A 10,623-nucleotide genomic window follows, 5' to 3' on the forward strand; every position below is an offset into this window, starting at 1 on the left:
CAACCACCCCATGTCTGCACAGACAGCGACATTGCCAAGGTCCCAGCACACGAACAAGCCGAACAAGCCGGATGCCCGAGGCGCGCTCCCCTGTGCCTCCAAAGTGTGCAACACCCTCACTCCTGTGACCAGGGAGTCAAGCCTGGGGAGGAGGGCTGGCAGGTCTGAGATGGCTCCAGGTGTCGACTGCTTCTCTCCTGGGGGTTAAGGCCTGGAGGGGGTGCTGCGCGGAGTCTCCAGCATGGCAGGGCCCCAATGATTTGGGATGACACGGACCAGAACTGGGTGTGGAGAGCAGCACAGATCCTCAGGCCCCACAAGGGAGCGTTGGTTCTGTAAGAAACTGAGTAGCGGCTCTCTAAACCCTCACGGACCTGGTCCAAGTGGGAACTGGGAAGCCACAATGCAGCCAGATAGGTGTCCGCTGGGCAGGATCGGCCCAAAGCCATGCCCAGAAAGCCTCAGTCCCCAGCCTTCTTTTCTCCCCCTGAACCCGGCTCCCCAGAACCTGACGCGGCTGGAGCTGTTGAACCTGGATGGGAACTGGCTATCCGCTATCCGCAGAGCCAGCCAGCCTTGCCCGCCTCCCTGCAGGAACTCAAGCTCAACAACAGCCTCCTGCCGGGCCTGCAGCCCAGCAGCTTCCTGGGTGTGGGCAGGCCCCAGGGGAAGGGGCAGAGGGGGCCTGCCCACACCCAGGGCAGAGGGCAGGGGATGGGGCAGAGGGAAGGCGCGGTTGGGGGAAGGGTCTGCTGGTGGCGGGGGGGGGGGGGGGGGGGGGGGGACTGGCTAGGGGACAGAGGAGGGAGCACCGGCCTGGGAAAGCAGCCCTGGCCTCTAGGGGTGGGGAGTCTCCCTCAGGGGGCCTCTGGAGCTCTGCAGCGAGCCCACTGCCCCTCCGCCCACCTGCCCTGCAGGGCTCAGGCAGCTGCTGACGCTGGAGATGGAAGGGAGCCCTTCTAGCCCCTCCGCAGCCTGCTCTACCTGAGGCCGGACCGAAACTGTCTGCGGACCATTCTCCCCAGCCTGGCCTGCCGGCCTCCCTGCAGGTGAAACCCAAAGCCAGAGGCGCCGAGATTGCAGGCAACCTGCGGCCAACAGGTACAGCTGCCCGGGAAGGTAGTTTCAAAGATAAACCCATAAGGCCTCGGTGTCCAGGGTCCTCTCCTCTGACTGACCCAACCTTCCAGAGGCCCGGAGATGGGCTTTGGGGATAGTCTGGGTCTTTCTTGGTGTCCCTGAACAAGGCTCAGGCCCTCCCTGGGCCACGTGGTGCTCTTGCTTGATGGCACTCCTTGGGGCTGTGCCTTGCGGTTCTTGGAGGAGCAGAGATGGTGACACCTGGGTCCCACAGGTGGGGCCAGGGACGGAGGGACAGGGAGTCACCCTCACCCTCAGCCCCCGCCTTAGGAGCTGCACGTGGGCACCAATGTCATCAAGGAGGTGACCGAGGGCGTGCTGAGCCACGGCCGCAGCCTCAGCGTGCTGGGGCTCAGCCACAACTGGCTCCAGGAGGACCAGCTGGCCTCCCACGCTTGTGTCGAGCTCCCGACGGGCACACGGCGGCCAGAACAACCCAGAGAGTAATGAGGCGGGTCTCAGGGGGGTCATCGGGTGACCGGAGCCCTCAGCCGGCTGCCTCCTCCTCCAGGATTTCCCAGTGCCTCCCACCCAGCAAAATCCCCGAAGTCACAGGACCCCCTTCCTCTGCCCGTGCCTGGATTCACCCTGTAGGCTCCCAGCCAGCTCTGTTGGGCGGCACCGTGGGCCAAGACAGGGACAGTGTGGGCGCTGAGAGAGGGTCAGCTTGGGAGTTTAGCCAGGGGGAGATGGGCAGGAAGGGGCATGGAAGAGAAAAGCATATGAGTTTCCTGGGGTGTGCCAGACATATACAGCAAACTGGGGAGCTCAGAACCCACAGGGATTTCTACTCCCACAGCTCTGGAGGCCGGAAGTCCAACATCCGAGTGTAGGCAGGGCCGCGCTCTCTCTGAAGGGGACAGTGCTTCCTCGCCTGTTCCAGCTGCTGGCGGGCCCAGGTGTTCCTCGGCTCGTGGCCCGTCACTGCAGGCCTCTGCTGTCACATGGCCTTCTCCTCCGTGTGTCTCTGTGTCTCTCCCCTTCTGTCTCTTATAAGACACTTGTCATCGAATTTGAGGCCCTCCCTAATCCAGGATGAGCTCATCTCAGGATCCTTTGCTTACATCGACAAAGACCCTTTTGCCAAATAAGGTCGCGTTCACGGGTTCTGGGCAGATATGTTTGGAGCCACTATTCACCCCCACAGGAAGGGTCCAGGGTGAGGCTCTAGGATCTGGTTCAGGTAGCTGGGAGGAGGCGCCAGTAGAAGGGGTCCAGGAGGAGACCCAGCTCTCATGGGCCCTGCCTGCCGAGTAAGGATGTGCTCTGGGAAGCAGCAGGAGAGCTGGGGAGTACAATCCATGGGGTCTGGCGACCAGCGCGGCAGGGCAGGGGTGGTGGTAGGTGGGGGTCAACAGACACTCCCACCTGACATTCCAGGTACCAGAGCCTCCCGCCCCGCACCCTCCTATTCCAGGAAAAAGTTACCAGGATGTTTGGGTTTAATTATTCTTTTTTCCTCTCCCCCTCTTGCCAAGGGGGCAAAGGAAAGCAGACAGCAGCCTAGGGTGGGGCCATCCAGCGGCTGATCCACTCCCACAACGGGGCCTGGGCAGGGGGCTGGCCGCCAGTCAAGCTGGTGGAAGGGGAGGGGGCTGCTGGCAAAGCAAGCTGGGGGGGGAGCACTTTCCCTGTCTGACCCAGTGTTTCTGGTTTTCCTCGCCCGACCCTGGTCCTGACCATGGCCCGCCGCGGAGTGAGTGACCTGGGCTCCCGGGCACCCAAGCTTTCCTGCTGCTTCCCCAGTCCCGCAGGGTCCCCAGCCCCGACCCCTGGGACACCCTTAGTGCTCTTTCCCTCCCTGTCTTTCTCCTACTTGTCAGCCCGGGTGAGACAGGACGACAGCAAGAGAGCACAGGGACGAGAGGCAAGGCCATGAGACCAGGCTGGAGTGAGCCGTGCTTCCTTTGTCCCGTCGAACGTTCGAGGAGTCCCTGGGGGGGGGCATGACTGGCCTCACTAGCCGTGAACAAGGAAGGAGCCACCCAGATCCCCTCTTCCCAGGCTCTTTAGACAGGGGAGGACGCAGAAGCCAGACGAGGCTTGGCGGGGCTCACAGTCCGGCCGCAGCTGGTCTCCTCGCCCTTTCCCAGCTGCTGGGAGCTCTGGCAGCCTCCGCCACCGCCGTCAGGGAGCCAACCCCCCACCCCCTACTGGGGTGTGTACCAGGCACCTTGATTTGGGGTTTCGGCCGTGGGCTCCCCTTCCTGCCGGGCTCCCCTCCCTCACTCCACGCCTGTGTGCCCGCCTGCAGCAAGCTGGACACCCTTGACCTGTCCCACGGCCAGCTGGTGCCCCGGGGTCCTTCAGCGTCTGATGCTGCACCACAGCCCAGCTGCGGGCCCTCGGGTGCTGCACCTGAGCCACAAGAAGAGCAGGTGGATCCCACCGCTGGATCTCCACGCTGAGGCCAGGGGGCCCTCCCAGGCAAGGGTGCCTCTGGGAGGAATCCTTCACCATCTCCGTCTCTCCATCTCACTTGCCATAACCGGAGGCTGTGCCCCGTGCTTGGTGGGTCCAGGGTAGCCCAGGAGGAGAGGTGCAGACGGCAAAAATCTGGGCAGGGATGGCGAGGGGGAGGCGGGAGGGCCCTGGCCCAGAGCAACAAGCGCAGAGCCTTAAGCAAGGACCTGCAGGGTGGCGGCAGGGACCTGCCTGACCCACCACCCTGGGTCCAGGGGTTGCGACTCGGTCGTCCTGCCACCCTCTGCTTCTCTCCTCATGTGTGGTACCTGCTGCTCCTCTTGGGGACCTTCTCTCCTCTGCTTGACTCTGCCGTCTCCACCCTATAGACACGTGGCCCTGAATTCCATCTGTGACTCTCGAGTGGCTCAGGACCCCAAGCTCATCTCCACGCACCTGGGGAACAACCTTATTGACCCACACCGCCTTCTCCTGCATCGGGGTCTACTCAGCGCGGTCCTCCGGCCTCAGCAGGGGGAGGGGGCGGCGGACGGCTCCTAGGAGCACCCTGCTCCTTTAGGACTGGTGGGTGGGGGGCAAGCCTAGCTCGACTTGATCTTTGCACTACCGGGAGAAAGATCTGGAAGAAACTGCTGCTTCAGATGCTCCCCCTTCCCTTCGACTGCTGAAACCCCTTTACTCAGTGAATGGCCCAGCAGCCCAGCGGGGTGGTTGGGACTCGAACACAGTAAATGCATTTCATTCAAGCCCAGGAGCCTCCACCTAGCTGCCCCTGTCTCTCCTCGATTTAAGCTGCATTTGTTCTGCAATGAGCCCTCAGGGAGTAAAGACAGCCTGGTTCCAGAAGCTTCTCCAAGAGCCTGCCCACCCTTATCTGCCCTGGCCAGGGTACTGAAGTCACCCTCCCCAGCTCGGCGGTTCAGACCGTGTCAGTATCTCTCTTCCAGGAAGCATCCCTGTCCCAGGTGTGGGCCCACAGAGACGGTGAGGAGGAGGAGGTGCCTGCCCTTTGTTCTAAAGCCACCGCTCGCTCACACCGGCACCAAGGCCGGGGACACCTTGCCTCTCCCTCTGCCCCTAATCCAGTTCCCAGGACCCTTACCCTGGTGCCCCCATCCCTGGTGCATACACATCCCCCCACCCCGGCCAGTCTGTGGGTCACCAGGGCCCCACCGAAGGCCCTTAGGGGCAGGGGTAGGCATGCAGCGACGTGGGACCCGGATGTACCCCTGTGAGACTTGGTGCCGGTGAAGGGTGGGGAGGGCGTGGTCTGTGGGAGGCCAGGCCTGGCCCTGGGAACCCAGGGGTGACTGCCCTCTGGCCAGCGTCGCAACCTGTCTGCCTGGTGGGGGTGGCAGGGACAGAGACAGGCAAGCTGTGAGAGCTCGGCCCTGCCAAGCCCTGAGGACAGGACAGGACAGCTGGGTGGGGACACAGGAGCAGGAGAGGGTCACCAGGTCAGCCTTGACGGCTCATGATGCCGCTGCACCCGATGCTGGGGAGGCCATGAGCAGCAGAGAGCACAGCTGACCCAGCCCCCGCCCCCAGGGCTGCGGAGGCTCATGGTGGTCTGGGGGCCAGAGAGACAGCTAAGTGACAGGCATCAAGGACGCCACAGGAGCAGGACCGGCCCTAGCTCTCAGTGCTGCCCAGCTGTGGGCGGAGTGAAGAAAACGGGGGACCAAGTACCCACTGCGGAGACCTTGTCCAGCCACTGCCGGGGTCTGGGCCTGGGAACCGCGAGTCTTGTGCAGGTCCCATCCTACAGCCAGGCCCCGACCCCCAACCCTCACCCCTGCTCTACCCCCATATTCTCAGCAGAGAAAGGGCCAGACTCAGGCAGGGGGCGGGGAGAGGCCTGGGAAGCTTGGGAGTGTTTGCTTTGGACTCATCCTTGCATTCCTTCTTCTCCGGGGCCGGGCCCACAGATATGGCACTTCCTGTTTGGGCTGGGTCAGAGGTCAGCAGCCCTCGAGGCGCTGGCCCCTGTGGGAGGGAGGGCTTGCTGCTTTCCCAGCTCTCATGAACCCTCCTCCCCAGCTGGCTGCCCGGCCCAGTCCCCTGCTCTCCTGCTACCGTCAGCCCCCAGTCCCCTCGTCCCCCAGTCACAGAGGTCAGGGCTGGGAGACGCCCCTCCCTTGCCAGCCTTGCCGCCTGGTGGCTCTCACCTCTTCTGAGCAGATGAGGCCCGAGGGCCTGGGACAAGAAGGGCCACATCCCAGGACCCACGGTTTGTCAGGGCAACCTGGCCTTGAGCTAGGACGAGAGGGGCAGACAGGGGCGGCCCACAGGTGTTACTGGGGTAAATTCCACTGCAACCCGGAAGCTCCTTGGCCTGTGGGGTGCTGTCAGGCGGACTGACCCCAGGCCCGGAAGCCAACCCTTGACGTTCCGCCCGCAGATGCGGCCAAGCCCCCATGGGTGTCGGCCACTAGGCTCCCCAGAAGCCCACTAGGACTAAGAGGAAAGGGTCAGCTCACAGGAAGTTTACTGGGAGGCTCTTGGGGACACCACCTCGGGGAGGGGAGGAGAGTAGCCCAGAAAGAAGCTGGCCTGTGACCGAAGATGGCCCGGCCAAGCCCCACAGGCACTCATTACAGAGGCTGCCGTGCAAAGAGTACAACTCTCTCGTGAGGGCCGGGAGCTCATGGCAGGGGTAGTCAGCAGCCGCAGGCCAGGGGGCTTCCGTCCTAGAGGGGAGATGGTTCAGGCAGCCTGGCACGGCCCCAATGGGACGTCCCCAGACAGAGCCCCAGCCAGGGCAGCGAGCGCAGTATGTGTGACGCCTGCCGGCAGGACCAAACCCCCCACCAGCGCCCTGCAGCCGCCCCGTCCCACCCATGTCCCTGACCCTGTACCCGCTGCTCACTCATCAGCCCTCGGGTGGAGACAGGGGTACTGAGGTAGGGGGAGCGAGGGGATTCGGAGGGTAAGGACAGTGGGGACCAGGAAAGGGACACATAAGCCAACAAGTGCCATTGTAGAGAATGGGGACACGAAGAAGTTGTGTACCAGTTGACCCTGGAGCGACGTCTCCTTCCGGGACCTCAGCAGAAGCTTGTATCTCTGCTCACCCCTCCCGGCCACAGTCCCGGAGTCCTGGCCATCAGCTTCCAAATTCTTCTCCAGCCTGCCCACTCCTTTCTAGCACTAGCTACCCCCGGTGACGGCCAGCCTCCCCGCTCCTTCGCCAGGCTCCCTGCCTAGCTTTCTGCACGTTTGGTTCCAGGCCTTCCTCCTGCCTCATACCCCATGTGGTGGCAAGCTCGGTTCGAGCCCCCCCTCCCCCCGCATCCAGGAGAAACAGGCTCAGGAAGGAGCCAGGCTGTGGCCCCTATCCCTGTAGCAGTCGCCAAGATGGCAGCCACGCAGGGCCAACCCAAGAGACACTGGTTGCCCAGCCCCGTCCCCTGTGCCCGTCCTTCCACACGGCCCCCACCAGAGCCTCCTGGCCCAGTAGGCGGCAGGAAGAGGCAGGCACGCTCCTGGGGGCTGGCCTCCCCCTGGGGGAAGACCATGCGGGTGCCGGGGCGCCTCATGGCCTCCCTGAGTCTCACCGGCTTCGCGGACAGCCCGGAGATGCCTCCCTCATCTAGCCACACCCCAGACCATGCCCCGCTAAACATAGCTAGACACAGGCCCCGCCTCCGTGGAGACCCCTCTGGGCCCTGAAATTACAGCCCCGGCGGCCTGGGGCAGAGAGCCGCTGTGTGATTATGTCCTCAGGGGAAGGTCAAAAAAAGCTGTGGCGTGGAGAGTGCCAGCTTTCACTGGCCACACCTTGGCTATCAGCACTGGGAAGTTTCCAGAGAGTGGAGGCTCTGCGCACTCTGCCACAGCTCGGCTCCCTCTTGGGTCTGTCCGAAGGGTAGCCTCGTCGGAGATGGTTCCCCGCCCTCTGCACCCACGCGGTCTCCTGAGCCCAGTTAGGTGTGTCACCTCGGGGCTCCCAAATGTCCAAATGTCTGAATGTTTGACTCTAGCCTCCCAGGACGCCGCGGGTAGGAGGGGCTGCTCCCTGGTGACAACGGGCCTGGCTCCCCCACTGTCGCTGACCCGCTACTGAGGGTGTGGAGATTGGGAGTGGATGAGGCCAGCAGACTGTGAGTGAGGCCCACATGTGAGGCCGTGAACTTGGAGATGCTGGCTTGGCTTCAGGGGCCGCGGTGCCCGGGAGCCTTGAGGGCCCTCTCAGAGATCTTGGCTAAGTTCTGGACAGGGTCACTTGCTCAAGAAGTGACCTCCACGCGTGTCTGAGCTGCGACCGTGCTGGGCACCTCCCTGTTCTGTGGCCCCGCCCTGAGCACAGAAGCCAGGGTGTGCTGGGAGAAGCCTGACGGCGTGGCTTCTGGTCTGGTAGCACGTGCGTCGGGGCGGGCCGGAGAACGGGCGGGCTGACTGACTGACTCGGCGCCCAGGGAAGGGACAGAGAGACAGACGGGAGATCTGAGGAAGGAGTGAGGAACCAGGAAGAACAGATGGGGGCAGGGGGACGGGAGGGGCGACGACGTGTAGAGGCAGACACAGCCCAGCAGCGAGGCCAGGATGGCCCCTGGAGCTCAGGGCCGTGCTGGTCTTTCCAGGCCGCAGAGGCTCATGGGACCAGCAGCTGGGTGGGCTGGAGCTCAGGGGGAGCTCTCTCAACTGCTGTCGCCTCGGTAGGGGCCCCTTTCAAGCCCCTGGACCTTGACCTGGGGGTCCCACGTCCCAGGCTTCCAGACTCTACATTCCAGGGAGCCCCACCAGAGGTAAGATTTCCCACTGAAAGGGGGGCCATGACCCGAAGCCTGCCTGCCGTGTGCCCTGCTTCTCTCCCGGACCCCCCACCCCCAACTTCGAAGGCAGGGCACACACAGCTGCAAGCCAGCTGTTGGGGACAGGCTGCGGCTGACTCCAGGCCCTTCACACCGAGGCACACATGACGGCAACGGGCTTAGGTTGCCCTGCGCCAGGAGCTCCCCCACCACCGCTTAGCAGTCTGCCTTCCCCTCCTCTCAGCTCCTAACCCTCCAGCACAGGCCCCATTGTCTTAACACTCTTGCTGGTGCCTTGCCCGTGCCTTGCCCGTGCGGGCCCTCCTGTCCCCTGACTACTCCCCCGTCCTGCCACCTTCCTGCGCCCTCCCTGCACTCTGGGGCTCTAGGCTGGCCCCTGGGGAGCGGCCTGGGACAGTGAGGGGAGGGCCGGATGCTCTGAGCAGGGATCCAGCAGGCTCGGCCAGGCCTCCGTAGCCCTTTGAGAAAAGTGTCCAGACTCGGGCTTTGGGGGCCTGCCTGGTGGTGTCCCGGAGGTCCAGGACACGCTGGGAGAGGGCCCTCGTTCCCCATGAGCTCGTGCTGGCCGAGGCTGGGCTCCGCCTCTCACACCCCCCTGACCCCCATGACTTGGCCAGCCCCGTGTACCACATGCTCTCGCGGAGCTAAGACAGCTGTGCATGGGCCTCCTCAGAGCCTGGGGGCCTCAGGAAATGCCTGCTCTTCCTCCCGGCCTTGCCCTCCATGCCTGCCCTCCCCTGCCTCCTGCGGCCTCCTCCCAGCCTGGGGAAGCCGGAGGGCAGGGGACCACAAGGACGGGCTGCTCCCCAGCTGGGTTTCATGTCGTTCCTGGGCTCGCAGGGGAACGCGGAGGCTTGGGGAAAGAGAGCAGGAAGGGGAAGGACTGGGGAACTGAGGTGCTGCCTGGCTGGTCTGGGAGTGGCCCCCAAATTAGAGGGCCAGGCTGGCCGAATGACTCAGTGGCAGACTGCAAACCACAGACACGAGAGCCTTCCAGGCGCAAGAGCCGTATTTACAGAAATATTGTCCCAGATGCATCCCCCATCGTCACCCCCAAGCTCCCTCTGGGGGCGCACCTGGCCAACACCAACACCTCCAGGGCTGTGCACTGTGCAGGGGACACTGAGGCTGCCCCACCTAACTGGGGTGTTATTCTCTCCCCGCTACTCCTCACTGTGTGCTAGTCCTTTCGCTGCCAATGTTCCTCTTCCCTCCTTTTTCGCTTGTATGCTTTAAGTCACTTCCTCCAGGAAGCCCTTCTGGGAACCTCTGGTGCTGGGTGTGGCCCCGGGAAGGCAAGAAACAAGAGTGCCATGCCCTTCCCCACAGGGCTCAGAGCTCAGCCCCGGAGCCCCGAGTGCACTTCCCCGGCAGAGCTCCAACCACCACTGGGACTCCTGGAGGCCAAGGACATGAGTGTTGGCTCCTGGGGTCCCAGCACCCAGAGCAGTGCAGGGCCAGTGGGGGGCGGCATGGGCGGGCGCACAAGCAGGTGGGGCGTCAGATGCTGCTAAAGGCTCATTGGGGCAATGGGCGTGTCTTACATGGTGGGTTGGGGTTTTTTTCCTTTTTAGGAAGAGCTTTATTAAGATCTAATTCACATACCATAAAATTCACTTATTTAAAATGTACTGTTAGGGCGCCTGGGTGGTTCAGTGAATTAAGCCTCTGCCTTCGGCTCAGGTCATGATCCCGGGGTTCTGGGATGGAGCCCCACTCGGGCTCCCCGCTCAGTGGGGAGCCTGCTTCCTCCTCTCTCTGCCTGCAGCTCTCCCTGCTTGTGCTCTCCCTCCCTCTCACTCTCTGGCAAATAGATAAACAAAATCTTTAGAGGAATAAAATAAAATATATGATTCAGTGGTTTTAGCCTGTTCGGTGTACAACACCGCCATTGCCAACTTTAGAACTCTTTCAGCTGTCGCCTTCTAGGCTCCCCCGCACCCGACCCTTCCCCCCAGCCCTAAGGAACCTCTCCTACTACTCTTTCTGTCCTATAGGTTTGCATACTCTGCATGTTTCCCGTGGAATCATACCATGCTTTTGTGACGCGCTCCTTTCCCAGAGTACGACGGCGGGGCCACTCCGACTGGGGACGCCGAAGCTCAGTGCGGCTTCGTGGGCTTCTGCGACATGGGCCTTCTACCGCCGGAGACCTTTGAGCGGGTTGCCAATAAACAGTGAAAAACAAACAAACAAGCAGACAATGATTCCCCTTGTCTGCAAGGTCATGTGTTCTCTCCCGTCTCCAGGCCCCAAGCCGCCTCACCCGTGAAAACAAGAGCTC

The sequence above is a fragment of the Meles meles genome, chromosome X (genome assembly GCF_922984935.1).
Source record: "Meles meles chromosome X, mMelMel3.1 paternal haplotype, whole genome shotgun sequence".
NCBI classification, from domain to species: Eukaryota; Metazoa; Chordata; class Mammalia; order Carnivora; family Mustelidae; genus Meles; species Meles meles.